We start from the raw sequence: 15,560 nt of genomic DNA on the forward strand, positions 1-15,560 counted from the left end.
AGAAGGGGTCCCTGTCCCCAGGGGAGATAGAGTGGGGTGGGGGATGGGATGGTGTGTGGGGAATATGGGGTCATCTCACTCACCATTACCAAGCTGCAGCACACTCATCCTTGGTCACCTGGGCTCCCTCCAGCAGCAGCACGGATAGGTGATCCCTCAGCATATCTCAGACTCCGACCGAGGGCGACCTGTGTATGACAGGGGGGACAAGGGGGGCCGGCCTTGCAGACAAGCCTGCTGTGTCCTCCGGCTCTCATAGGACTCCTGTACAGCAGCACCTGTATGGATGTATCATTTGCGCGGGAGGCCGGGAGCCGACTCGGGGGTGGGGTCGGGACTCTGGATGGGGAGGAGACATTGCTGAGTGCGCTGAATGGAGAAGCCAGCTGAGCACAGGGGCGGGGAATTTCAAATTGCTGCCTGGATCTCCGGCTTGCACACTGGTTCTGCAAACTTGTTAAATGTTAGTAACAGGTTCCAAAGAACCGGTGCAAACCGGCTGATTCCCACCACTGATTATAGGTTATAAAATTAGGGGCACAGTGATCATAAAGATCTCAGGAGAGGGAGAGGGGTGAAAGAGACAAGAAAAAGTGTGTGAAGGCTACCTGAACCCAGCCCCCCGTGACCCCCCGTCCCTCAGCCAGGTTGAACAATTTCCCGTAGGTAGTCATCAGGAAGGGTAAAGTATTTGCATGGTCCCCATTTGTCATGGAAGAGGCCCTCATGCAGGGCCGGCCTTAGGTGTTCAGGCGCCCTGTGCAAGCTAATCCTGTGGCGCCCCCGCTGGGCACATTTTTTGCACCTTTTTTGCACTTTATTTGACTTTTCTTTTCTATGATCACTAATAACTTAGCCCCCCTTGCATCAGAGACCCTCAGAGAGGCCTGCCTACATTAGAGCCCCCCACAGAGCCCCCCTTAAATCAGAGACCCCCCATAGAGCCCCCCCTTAAATCAGAGCCCCCCCTTACATCAGAGACCCCCCACACAGAGCTCCCATTAAACGTCAGAGCCTCCCACACAGAGATCCCCTTACATCAGAGACCCCCCACACAGAGCTCCCATTAAACATCAGAGCCCCCCACACAGAGCTCCCCTTACATCAGAGCCCCACACACAGAGATCCCCTTACATCAGATACCCCCCACACACAGAGCCCCCCTCACATCAGAGAGCCCCCCACACAGAGACCCCCCTTACATTATTGCAGGAGAGAGACCTCACTTACCTCACGCTGTCTGCAGCTTCTTTCCTGTCCACACATCTCCGAGGAGTGTGGGTGGGAGGGGGAGGAGAAGGGGAGGGAGGGAGGAGGAGCTGACGATCTCTATCCTCTGGCGTTCCTGCAGAGGAGGAGGAGGGATCAGGCAGCGGCAGCATCTCTTTTACGGCTTTCCTCTGGAATAAGAGGAGACCCCAGATATCCATTGACAAACTTCACCTTCCGAAGAGCGAGGGGGGGAGCTGGCTTGCCCAATATTAGGTTGTATAATCTGTCTTGCCTCCTACGTTATGGCCTGGATTGGATCACCGAATCCTCAACCTACTCCAACTACCACATTGACCCTCAACTAGCCCACCCATTGTGCCTACTGGAGTGCTACACAGCACCTTTACAGCTCTGCCCGTGCACCTTCAACAACATGTTCCCTTTCCGAGACACTATGATAGCAAGGAGGGAAGTAAGAAAACATCTGGGAGTTCCCTCAGCAATGTCCAAGCATCTGCCCCTCCAAGGCAATCCATTATTTCCGCAATTTATGGACTATGCATCGTACCAACTCTATAGTTACATAGTAGGTGAGGTTGAATATAGACAATAGTCCATCCAGTTCAACCTGTGTAGGTGTGTGTAGCTGTAATCATCTCACATAGCCCTGAATGTTCTGATCCTTGAGATATACGTCTGGGAGCAGAATGGTCTGAAATTGGCTCATTGGCCTACTGTACCTCTAGCCATCATATACTACATTCTTTGCTGTCAGTTCAACCCATGTGAGCTCCTGTTTGCGGCCTAAACAGCCCGCCACAAACTTGTGTATACAGTGAACGCCTACTGTACCTCTAGCCATCATATACTACATTCTTTACTGTCAGTTCAACCCATGTGAGCTCATGTTTGCGGCCTAAACAGCCTGCCACCAACTTGCGTATACAGTGAACGCATACTGAACCTCTAAAAATCATATACTACGTTCTTTGCTGTCAGTTCAACCCATGTGAGCTCATGTTAGCGGCCTATTGAGGCTGCCACCTACTTGTGTATACAGTGAACGCCTACTGTACCTCTAGCAATTATATACTACGTTCTTTGCTGTCAGTTCAACCCATGTGAGGTCATGTTTGCGACCTAAACAGCCCGCCACCAACTTGTGTATACAGTGAATGCCTACTGTACCTCTAGAAATCATATACTGTTATTTTATGTCAGTTCAACCTATGTGAGCTCATGTTTGTGGCCTAAACAGACCGCCACCAACTTGTGTATACTGTGAATGCCTACTGTACCTCTAGCCATCATATACTACATTCTTTGCTGTCAGTTCAACCCATGTGAGCTCCTGTTTGCGGCCTAAACAGCCCGCCACAAACTTGTGTATACAGTGAACGCCTACTGTACCTCTAGCCATCATATACTACATTCTTTACTGTCAGTTCAACCCATGTGAGCTCATGTTTGCGGCCTAAACAGCCTGCCACCAACTTGCGTATACAGTGAACGCATACTGAACCTCTAAAAATCATATACTACGTTCTTTGCTGTCAGTTCAAACCATGTGAGCTCATGTTTGCGGCCTATAGAGGCTGCCACCTACTTGTGTATACAGTGAACTCCTACTGTACCTCTAGCAATCATATACTACGTTCTTTGCTGCCAGTTCAACCCATGTGAGGTCAAGTTTGCAGCCTAAACAGTCCGCCACCAACTTGTGTATACTGTGAGCGCCTACTGTACCTCTAGCCATCATATACTACGTTCTTTGCTGTCAGTTCAACCCATGTGAGCTCATTTTTGTGGCCTATAGAGACCGCCACCTACTTGTGTATACTGTGAACGCCTACTGTACCTCTAGCCATCACATGCTATGTTCTTTGCTGTCAGTTCAACCCATGTGAGCTCATGTTTGCGGCCTAAACAGCCTGCCACCAACTTGTGTATACAGTGAACACCTACTTTACCTCTAGCAATCATATACTACGTTCTTTGCTGTCAGTACAACCCATGTGAGCTCATGATTGTGGCCTAAACAGCCCGCCACCAACTTGTGTATACGGTGAGCGCCTACAGTACCTCTAGCCATCATATACTACATTCTTTACTGTCAGTTCAACCCATGTGAGCTCATGTTTGTGGCCTAAACAGCCTGCCACCAACTTCCGTATACAGTGAACGCATACTGTACCTCTAGAAATCATATACTACGTTCTTTGCTGTCAGTTCAACCCATGTGAGGTCATGTTTGCGGCCTAAACAGCCCGCCACCAACTTGTGTATACAGTGACCGCCTACTGTACCTCTAGCAATCATATACTACTGTATGTTATTTTCTGTCAGTTCAACCCATGTGAGCTCATGTTTGCGGCCTAAACAGCCCGCCACCAACTTGTGTATACTGTGAACGCCTACTGTACCTCTAGTCATCATATACTACCTTCTTTACTGTCAGTTCAACCCATGTAAGCTCATATTTGCGGCCTAAACAGCCCGCCACCAACTTGTGTATACTGTGAACGCCTACTGTACCTTTAGCCATCATATACTACGTTCTTTGCTGTCAGTTCAACCCATGTGAGCTCATTTTTGTGGCCTATAGAGGCCGCCACCTACTTGTGTATACTGTGAACGCCTACTGTACCTCTAGCCATCATATACTACGTTCTTTGCTGTCAGTTCAACCCATGTGAGCTCATGTTTGTGGCCTAAACAGCCCGCCACCAACTTGTGTATACAGTGAATGCTTACTGTACCTCTAGCAATCATATACTACATTCAAAAGTTAAATTTAGTGCAGTCATTTGGCAGACAACAAGAACACAACAACTTGCCAGTCTCAGTGTATGAGGAGGAAGTCACTGAGAGGAGAAATAATGCTCCAGATGTGAAATTGGTATGAAAGTCATCCGAAGATGATCTGGGAGGCTTGCTATCCTTGGAGCGCTTGAAGTTCGACTTGTGCCACAAGGAGCAATAGGACTAGATAGATTAGGGCGTTTGGAGGATCCAGAGCTCGAGGAGGAGGGGATTGGGTCCGGTGCTTGAGGGAGAAAATGCAGGTGATGAAGCAATTTTTCCCCTTCTGAGAAGCTTGAAGAGGAATAGGTCTTGTTCTTGTATGTGAACTTAAGAGCAAATGGGAATGCCCACCAGTATTTCAGTTCTTTCTGAGATAGAATGGACAATAACGGTTTCAGAGATCTCCTGCGTTGGATCGTGGACGGTTCCAGGTTGGTAAATATTTGAACTGGGTGACCTTGACAGGTAAGTTGCGTAGCACTTCTAGCTCTGCTAAGGATTTCTTCTTTAACTGAGAAGAAGGGAGGCTTGACCACAATATCTTTAGGATTGCCATCTCTCCTGGGAGGCCCCAGTGCTCTGTGGGCCCGGTCTAGCTCCAGTTTATGCGTGGGGATGTCCGGGATGAGGTCCTTAATAAACCCTTGAATAGCTGTCGGAATGTCCGTGACAGAGTCAGGCAGGCCCTGCAGCCGAAAGTTGTATCTGCGGGACCTGTTCTCTAGATTCTCAACTTTAAGTAGAGCAGAGTCCAATTGTTCCTGCAGAGACTGTATGAGCCCTGTGTGCTGATTTGTTTTAGCCACTGTCACATCTAGTTTACTCTCTATGCAAACTAGATGTGAAAAACTACCCTCTGGGGGTAATCCCATCTCTGAAGCCACAATGAGGGACATGTTATACTCCCTGCGGACCTCAATGCAGGCAGACATGCAGCTGCAGAAATCTCAGCACTGGGGTCTCGCATTGACCATGTTGAACACTCTGTTTAGAACCATGCTGAAACTATCAATTCAGTGATTGACAAGCTAAACTCCCATACTAAAAAAATCGCACGTCTGCAAAACATAGTGGCAGATCTGGAAGACCGCTCCAGACGTAATAATGTCAAACTGCGGGGCATTTCTGAGGCGATCTCTCCTGACCACCTGTTACAACATGTCACCTCACTCTTCAAACTGCTAGTACCTTCCCTGTCGGATGCGGATCTGCTTATCAACAGAATCCACAGGCTGCCCAAACCTTCCTTCCTGGACTCAAATGTGCCTAGAGATGTCCTGCTTAGGGTCAACTTTTACACAGTGAAAGACAAAATTATGTTGGCGTCCAGGCAGTGGGGTGCACTTCTGGATCCCTATTGCGATGTACAACTTTTGCCTGACCTTTCCAGACACATGCTGCAAGCCAGACGTAACCTGTCTACCGTTACAAAGGCATTGCGCAATCATCAAATCCAGCACAAATGGAGATATCCGGCGACACTCCTAGTGACCCATGGAGGTTCCACTATCACGATAAGGTCCCTGGATGAAGGCCTTACAATGCTTCGGAGATGTAACATTCTCCCACCGGACCCTGCCAGTGCATCAGACCACTCGCCTCTATGACCACTGGAAGCCGAATGGCATGTAGCCTCTCGCAAACGGCCCTCCAGGCCCTCATCTACCCAACCTAGCCCTAGTCGCACTTGATCTTACGACCAGTGTCTCAGGCCTTGGAAGATGCTTCTCCCTCTGGCCCTCCCCCGGTCATGTTGTGAGATTTCTCGCTCCCGGGCTGCTGAGACGGCCCTATTTTTAGGCCTTGTCCTTTTTTCTTCTTTTTTTTGGTCCGTTTATTTTTCTTTCTTTCTTACCCATTTCTCAACGTACCACGTTGTGCCCAAATGTCCACCACGGGTGATGCCCTCTCTACCATGAACCTACCACAAGTGTCATGACCATCAAGCTAGTGACAATTAATGCCAACGGATTGAACCATCCTGCCAAGAGACGTTCGCTTTGGAAGGAAGCCACCTCTCTCCACGCCGATTTGTTGGCGGTTCAAGAAACTTACTTTGACATTAATGCAACACCTCACATATGGATCCGGGAGAGCAGGATGTTGTTGTGAGAAGCGCATTAACTGATCCTTTACATGAAAGAAATGTAGGCGGGCAATTACATCCCTGGGAACAGCTTCAGGGATATGAGACGGCTTTGGCAATCTGTGAGCCCTGTCAGTAAGGAGGTCTGCAGGAGTAAGTGTGTGTAGAGCAGCCTGCATAAGCTGTTGGAGGAAGGAGGAGAGCTCCGCCAGCTTCACTGATTCTGGGATCCCCCGGAACTTAATGTTATTTCTGCGGGCTCTATCCTCTAGGTCTGCTACTTTCAGCTTAAGGTGTTTAAGCTCTTCTTCCAATTCAAAATGAGCATCCACTAAATCATTGTGCGCTCCAGTAAATTCACTCAGCTTGTTCTCTGTATGGTTCACTCTGTCACCAAGTGAATCAATTTCTCTGTTGGTAGATTTCATGAAAGCTACCATATCTTGCTGTAATGCCCCTCTCAGTGTCCTCATCATATCTTTCATTGCAGTATCTGTAATAGCCTGTCCAGTAGTGGGGTAGGCATCTAGCTGCTGGCCATAGGAAACTGTCTGCTCCATGGACTCCCCCTCCTCCATATCAGGGCCATCCAGCTCCCTGTCCTCACTATCCCGTCCGTCTTCTCTTTTGCTTAAGGGGGCTTGAGAAAGGGGAGATTGGCTGTGGATTGGGGTTGTCAGAAGACTCACCAGGCTCCGGGAGCGATGCTGTGGAGTGGCTTGATCCTCCTCTGTGCATTCCAAACCAACTGTTTGGAACATCCTTAAAAAGAAAGAACGCACCGGTGAGCTCAGCAACACCAAAAGACCTTTAAGCCCATGGAAAACAACTGTGGTGGATGACTGAAGAATTCTTTCCCTGGTGAAGAAAATACCCTTCACAACAGTTGGCCAGATCAAAAAAAAAACTCTCCAGGAGGTAGGTGTATGTGTGTCAAAGTCAACAATCAAGAGAAGACTTCACCAGAGTCAGTGCCATCTTAAGAGCCTTATAGGCCCCTGGGCAATGCAGTGCACTGGGGCCCCCTGCCTACACAATCACCCATGAGAATATACTGCAAGAGAGTACAACTACCTGGAGTATATACCTTACTATATACATATTACAGGGAACACTATATACTACAAGAGACTCTTGTAGTATATAGTGTTCCCTGTAATATGTATATAGTAAGGTATATACTCCAGCCTAGTTGTACTCTCTTGTACTATATATTGGTCCCTGTAATATGTATATAGACTATATACTACAAGAGAGTACAACTACTACCTGGAGGATATATACCTTACTATATACAGTGGGTACGGAAAGTATTCAGACCCCCTTAAATTTTTCACTCTATGTTATATTGCAGCCATTTGCTAAAATCATTTAAGTTCATTCTTCTTCCTCATGAATGTACACATAGCACCCCATACTGACAGAAAAACACAGAATTGTTGACATTGTTGCAGATTTATTAAAAAAGAAAAACTGAAATATCACATGGTCCTAAGTATTCAGACCCTTTGCTGTGACACTCATATATTTAACTCAGGTGCTTTCCATTTCTTCTGATCATCCTTGAGATGGTTCTACACCTTCATTTGAGTCCAGCTGTGTTTGATTATACTGATTGGACTTGATTAGGAAAGCCACACACCTGTCTATATAAGACCTTCCAGATCACAATGCATGTCAGAGCAAATGAGAATCATGAGGTCAAAGGAACAGAGACAGAATTGTGGCAAGGCACAGATCTGGCCAAGGTTACAAAAAGATTTCTTCTGCACTTAAGGTTCCTAAGAGCACAGTGGCCTCCATAATCCTCAAATGGAAGACGTTTGGGACGACCAGAACCCTTCCTAGAGCTGGCCGTCCGGCCAAACTGAGCTATCGGGGGAGAAGAGCCTTGGTGAGAGAGGTAAAGAAGAACCCAAAGATCACTGTGGCTGAGCTCCAGAGATGCAGTCAGGAGATGGGAGAAAGTTGTAGAAAGTCAACCATCACTGCAGCCCTCCACCAGTCGGGGCTTTATGGCAGAGTGACCCGACGGAAGCCTCTCCTCAGTGTAAGACACATGAAAGCCCGCATGAAGTTTGCTAAAAAAAACACCTGAAGGACTCCAAGATGGTGAGAAATAAGATTCTCTGGTCTGATGAGACCAAAATAGAAAGTTTTGGCCTTAATTCTAAGCGGTATGTGTGGAGAAAACCAGGCACTGCTCATCACTTGTCCAATAGAGTCCCAACAGTGAAGCATGGTGGTGGCAGCATCATGCTGTGGGGGTGTTTTTCAGCTGCAGGGACAGGACGACTGGTTGCAATCGAGGTAAAGATGAATGCGGCCAAGTACAGGGATATCCTGGACAAAAACCTTCTCCAGAGTGCTCTGGACCTCAGACTGGGCCGAAGGTTTACCTTCCAACAAGACAATGACCCTAAGCACACAGCTAGCCCAGGGAGAATCGCCCTTCGACCGACACCAACGGCAGCCTCACAAGCCCAGGTACCTTCCCCTAGTGCGGGAGCTCCTCCACGACGCCCGGAGATGCAGAGGAACGGGCGTGGGTCCGCACAAATAAAGAAATTGCCGGCATACTTTCCTCCTGTGCGGCCGGCGGGACTCTGGCAAGATGGCGGCGGGAGACCGCCCTCACCACCGCCTCTCTGCTCTCTAGCGGTGGACACGCCGCATACTGACTCGGCACCGATGGAGGACACAGATAATGCCTCCCACCGATCCAGATCGCCCCGCACGGACTCGGGGGACAGCACACCCTCACTAAGTAGCCCTGTAAAGTCCAAGCCTCACATGGAGTCAGATAGCAGGAGAGGGATGGAGGACCCCTGGATCCTACACAGGTACACCCTTCTACTTCTTCCCCTCCACACGACCCTATAGCACAGTTTCCCACAACAGGCCAACTAATCTCTGATGTAACTCTAAAAGAGATGATGATGCTGTTGAAATCTTCATTGCATGCGGACTTGTTCTCAGCGGTTCGGCAATGTCGAGCAGAGGTGCACGACCTGGGCCAAAGGGTGCACGCTAATGAAAATAAGCTATCTGAAGTTGCAACCTCATACAATGTGTTGGTGGACTCCCACAACTCCCATTCGGACGACCTGCTAATGATCAAAAACAAGCTGGCAGACTTGGAGGACAGGTCGCGCCGGAACAACATAAAGATAAGGGGGGTCCCCGAATCGGTCACTCAACAACAACTGCCCCATTATGTGCACTCCTTGTTCAAAGATTTGGTTCCATCCCTGACCTCTGCTGACCTGACAGTGGATAGGGTCCATCGAGTTCCGAAACCCTCCTTCCTCCCACAGGAGGTCCCAAGGGACGTAATCCTCAGAGTGCACTTTTTTTCAGGTCAAGGAGCGTATATTGGAAGCGTTCAGACACAAGGACTCTGTTCCATCTCACGCACAGTCCCTACAGCTACTTTCTGACTACTCCAAGCATACCCTACAGCAAAGGAGGGACCTATCCACTGTAACTAAAGCTCTCCGTAACCATAATGTGGCATATAAGTGGAAGTACCCCGCTAAGTTGCAAGTGACGTACAATGGCTCGTCACACCTGATAACATCTCTGGACCAAGGCATCAGAGCTCTGAGGGATTGGGGTATTGTGCCCCAAGACGGCCATCGTCCTCCACCGGAAGACCATCACCGCCCCCCTACTGATCCCAAGCATGTTACCCACGACTGGCAAGTAGTTCTACCTCGGCGTAATACCAAGCATAAATAACGACTGTAAGTGTCACACGCTGCAATCAACAATTCATCTCCCTGGGCACCCTTTCTGGTACTCTCCACCGTACCGGCCCCTGCTGGAAAAGGCAGCATGAGCTGCACGGACTTTAAACGGTCCACACTTTTTATCTTTCTAGTTTTGTTTTTGTTTTGTTCTATGTTTTTTGCTCTTGCCCAGTGGTCAAGATCTCCACCGTTTAGGGATTTACAAACCCTCAGGTACTACTCTTCAAGGAATATGGTACTCTGGACACCCTTGTGGACACATACCCCACTGACTTTGACTGCCTGCTGCTTCTGCCTTTTGTTTGCTTCAGCCGCACTTCCTTGCACCCTCTGGATGCCCCCTACTAGGATTGTCTCAAGTCCTGCCTCTACCTATTGCCAACTCCACCAGACGCCTGCTACGCTCACCCCGAGGCTCCTAACTTCGTCCCTCGCACTGAATCTCATGACCCATGTCGATTAAATTTATGTCCATCAACGCGCGGGGTCTGAACCACCCCGCAAAGAGGAGGTCGCTTTGGTCAGATGCCCAGAAACATAATGCGGATATTGTGGCAGTGCAGGAAACCCGCTTTCACAAAGACAAGACCCCCTTCTGCTCCCACAGGAACTTCCCTCACCTCTTTCTTGCCTCCAGATCTGAGAAAAAAGGGGGAGTGTTGCTGGCCATTAATGCCAATGTTCCCTTTGAACTGCAAGAATCACATTTGGACACAAACGGACGGTACATCATCCTAGTGTGTAAGCTCTACAATGTGTTATATACAGTAATTAATGTTTACGCACCTAACTCGCACCAACCGAGATTCTTGAAGCGTCTTTTTCGCTTGATCTCCAGGGTGCGACGAGGTAATGTAGTTTTATGTGGTGACTTGAACATGGTACTTGACCCCGCCCTGGATTCATCTGGCTCTGGCAGGAGGGGGCCCACGATCCTGCGTGGACTTCTTCTTGCGGAGGGGCTATACGATGCATGGCGATGCCAACATGCGGAGGAACGCTCTTACACCTTTTACTCCCCAAGACACAACTCATACTCAAGGATTGACTATGCACTAGTGGATAGACTATCGCTACAAAGGGTGACAAATTCAGATATCCATGACATTTCGTGGTCAGACCACGCTGCAATTACACTGTCCCTCTCCGGGAGTCCCAGGGTTGCCTCCTCCCGTGTTTGGAGGTGCGACAACTCTGTGCTCCAGGATGCGGAGTGTAAGAATAGAGTGACCCAAGAATCGGAGCACTATTTTGAATTAAATAGGCCTTCCGACACAAACCCGTTTATCAACTGGAATGCCCATAAGGCATTCGTGAGGGGACTGCTGCTGCAGGCTGCGGCCCGAAAGAAAAAAGCCTGCTCTGCTCAATTTGATACTCTACTTGCTGAAATCAGAGACACTGACAAGGAAAACCAATCCCGCCCCACTTCAGCTCTTGCCTCCAAGCTTTCTAAACTAAGACACCGACTCAGGGAATTGTTTTGTGTAGACCATGATCATTACATGAGACGTCTTAAACTGAGATACTACGCTAACCACAACAGGGCGGGAAAATTCTTAGCACAGAAACTTAAAACACGGCGGACCAAAGCTACCATACCCCATGTATTCCACCACACCACAAAACAAAAAGTAGAAAACCCCCAATCTATTGCAGACACGTTTGCGGAATACTACTGGTCGCTATACAACCTCCAAGACGACCCCCAAACCCCCCAGCCCACTGAATCTATCATTAGGGAATTCCTAGACTCCCTCAACCTTCCTCAACTGTCCCGACAAGACTTAGACTTTCTCAACGGTGACTTCACGCCAGACGAAATCCTCCAGACGATACGATCGCTCCCATCAGACAAATCTCCGGGCCCTGATGGCCTCACGAATGAATATTATAAAATATGTCAATCCATCCTCCTTCCCCACCTACATTCCCTATTCACCACGGCCGCCTCCACTGGATAATTTCCCTCGGAAATGTTTACTGCTCACATTGTGACTTTGCCCAAACCAGGTAAATCCCCAGACTCACCGCCCAACTTCCGCCCTATCTCATTGTTAAACTCAGACGTAAAGATATATGCCAAAATCTTAGCCAAACGACTATTTGAGGTCCTCCCATCTATAGTTCGACCCGACCAAACAGGCTTCACTAAAGGTAGGCAAGCACCGGATGCCACCAGGCATATTATTAATATTATCCACCAGGTACGTAGCAACAAATCCCCAACTATATTACTTTCGATCGACGCAGAAAAAGCGTTCGATAGGATACATTGGGGATATATGAAAGCCACCCTAGCTAAATTTGGTCTCCAAGGACCTATAGCCTCTGCAATATCAGCTCTATATTCCAGACCCTCGGCGAGAGTTTTCACATCTGGTTTTCTGTCAAAGGAGTTTGCTATCCACAACGGAACCAGACAGGGGTGCCCTCTGTCCCCGGCCATCTTCAACCTAATGATGGAACCTCTTGCTGAGGCTATCAGATCACATCCCCTTATCAAAGGTATGGTGGCGGATAGAGTATCCCATGTGATCAATTTATTTGCGGACGACGTTGTTTTGATTATCAATAACCCCCTGATCTCCCTTCCAATTATTCACAAACTGTTAACGCATTTCAGCAGGCTATCATATTATAAAGTGAATTTTAGTAAGTCCTTGATACTGGATTTAGGTCTCAATGCCCACACCAAACGGCACCTGCATCAGCGGTTCCCTTACACTTGGGCAAAGGATACGATTCCCTATCTAGGTATCCACCTTTCGGCTGATCTTACGAAAATCATTGATATAAATTTCAAACCCCTTATTGAAAAGATTCGTCAGAACTTGACACGCATGTCTAAAGTGGAAATGTCATGGATAGGCAGCATTGCCTCGTTTAAAATGATGGAGTTACCCAAAATCCTATACCTCTTTAGGACGATCCCAGTCACTGTACACCACAAATACTTTATGGAATTGAGGCGTATTCTCCGCAATTATGTATGGATGGGGAAGAAACCCAGATGCTCGCAGACACATCTAGTGAAACACAAATCGGTGGGGGGGGGATGGGATGGCCAATACTGGAGGACTACTACACGGCATCACTACTGACGCAAGCCAAGCGGTGGTTTCATGGGTCCACGGAAGCTCTCTGGGTCAGACTTGAAGCAGCCTTAGCGCTCACTCCTTCATTACATCTGCTTCTTCTGGCGGACTCATGGAGGCCACTGCCCCTCCATCCACTCCCTCCCACCACACAGGCCACACTGCTATCATGGCGAAGGCTTGTTGCCTCCTCAGCTCATAGCACATGTCCAGCCAACCCCCGCATACCGATTCAAACCCTTGAACTCTTAATACCATATCTAAAAACTGACAAGTGGCGAGATCATGGTATTTTCTGGGTTGACGAACTCGTGTCGGGCCCTACTATCAAAACCTGGCAAGAGCTGGTCGAGACATATAAATTACCCACTACGGTCCACCATACATTTATGCAGATTAGTCACTTCCTCCGCAAACATCCCCCCCCCCCCCCGACTGTCCAGATAAAAATTAACGCCTGGGACTTCCTCACAACCCCGGCTACGAAATCAAAGGGCATATCGTTGTTCTATGACCTCCTAGGGGATAAATCTAAATTCTCTAAGACCCCACCCATGACACGTTGGGAAAGGGACTTAGGAACCACGTACCCGCAAGCCTCGTGGGTTAAATCGTTTAAAGCAGTAGCAGCGGCAACTCATTGCACTAATCACTGGGATCTCTCCCAAATCATAGTGGCGCGTTGGTACAAGACTCCAGTCATCCTGGCAAAGTTTATTCCGTCCTACTCGCCATTATGTTGGAGAGGTTGTGGCCACCCAGCTAATATTTTCCACATATTTTGGTCGTGTGTAGGCATTTCCAGCTTTTGGAAAAAAATATTTCAAATAATGGCTGAGGTGTCTGGGATACTGAAAAAACCCGACCCGGCTTTAGCGGTCCTCCATCTAGGGGTGCAGGACTATCCGTGGGAATTCCAAACCATTATGGTCCACCTACTTCTAGCGGCTAAGTTATGCATAGCTAGGCACTGGAAGGACAGCTTAGCCCCTAGCCACAGTGAAGTATTAGCGCAAGTTAACCTGACCTACCAATATGAGCGTCTGCTTGCAGCTAGGACTAGGGACACTGTCACGCCCTTTGACAAGCAATGGGCAGCCTGGGTTTATTGGTATCCCTCTCAGTAATGTACCTGCAATGATACGGAAGTTTCATGTTCTGTGTTGTGCTCTGTTTTATCTATTCGCATTGTTTACTCCTACCCACAGGATTTGTTCCCACACGGGTGACTGTATTTTCTGATCATATTGTGTAACTGTATTTGGTCTGAAATTGAACAATGTCACTGATCAATGCTATTAGCTACACCTCGTCTTGAGCGAGAGTTTGCTTGTTTTTTTTTTGTTCCTTGTTGTATGTGTATATGTTTTCTTGTAATTTGAAAACTCAATAAAAACCATTGTTAAAAAAAAAAAAAAAAAAAAACTTGCATATCCTTGGATGACGGATCCGACCTGCACCAGGTCTTGATATTTGCACCTGAGCGGCTTTCCCTTCTTTCTCAAATATCACTTATACTGCCCACTGGGTGAACCTTCTGACGGTCGTTAAGCATGCAACCCGTGGCACCCGTGAAAATGTAGTTGTACCACCACGGATTGCAAGCAGGCCTGCCTCTTCTTCTCCTCCTCCTCCATCCTCCCTCTCCTCCTTGGCTGACTCCTCCTCTTCCGCTGCTACCGTCTCTTCTCCTGCACCGCCCAAGATCCCCAGAACCTATTCCACATGCCAGGTGAGATGTTGCCATGCTGTGCTGTGTCTGTTGTGCCTGGAAGCCAAGAGTCACACTGGTCCTGCACTCCTTTCAGCTTTGCGTTCACAGGCAGATCAGTGGCTGACACTGCTGAATTTGTCAGTTGGTAAAGTGGTGTGCGACAACTGTGCCAATCTGCTGAGCACACTGAAACAGGCCAAAATAAAAAAACATCCTGAACTTGGTGGTGAAGTGATTTGTTGTTAAATACCCTGGGGTCAAGGACGTCTTGCGGCAGGCCAGGAAAATCTCGGGCCATTTCCGAAGATCTTACACAGCCATGGCTCGCCTTGCTGAGATTCAGTGGCGACACAACCTGCCCCTCAGGCGTCTTATTTGTGACTGCCCGACACAATGGAACTCAACGTTGCATATGCTCGATAGGCTGCTCCAGCAGAAACTTGTAATTAATGACTATCTGTTCGAACTCGGCGGCAAGACAGGTTTTGGGGAGCTTGGGTTTTTTCTCACCTCGCCAGTGGCTGCTCATCTGCTCATGCGGGACACATGCAGACTTCTGTGGCCATTCAATGAGATCACCAAACTGATCAGTCACGGCCAGGGCACCATAAGTGACATAATACCTTACGCCTTCTTTCTGGAGCGTGCACTGTGTTGTGTCATTGATCAAGCCGTCGAGGAGCAGGGGCAGGAAGATCAGGAAGTCGCAATGTTGAATGAATTCCCAGGGGGTGCTACTCCATCTGAGACAAATCAACAGCAGGAGTCTGAAAAGGAGTCAGAGGAGGAGGATGGTGCTGGGGGGGGGGGGGGTGATGAGGAGCAAGAAGAGCATGCTTTAAACCTTTCTGGGATCCCTGGTGTTATCCGTGGATGGGGGGAGGAGAACGAGG

The sequence above is a fragment of the Pelophylax lessonae genome, assembly GCF_965119305.1.
Source record: "Pelophylax lessonae genome assembly, chromosome: 2".
Taxonomy (NCBI): Eukaryota; Metazoa; Chordata; class Amphibia; order Anura; family Ranidae; genus Pelophylax; species Pelophylax lessonae.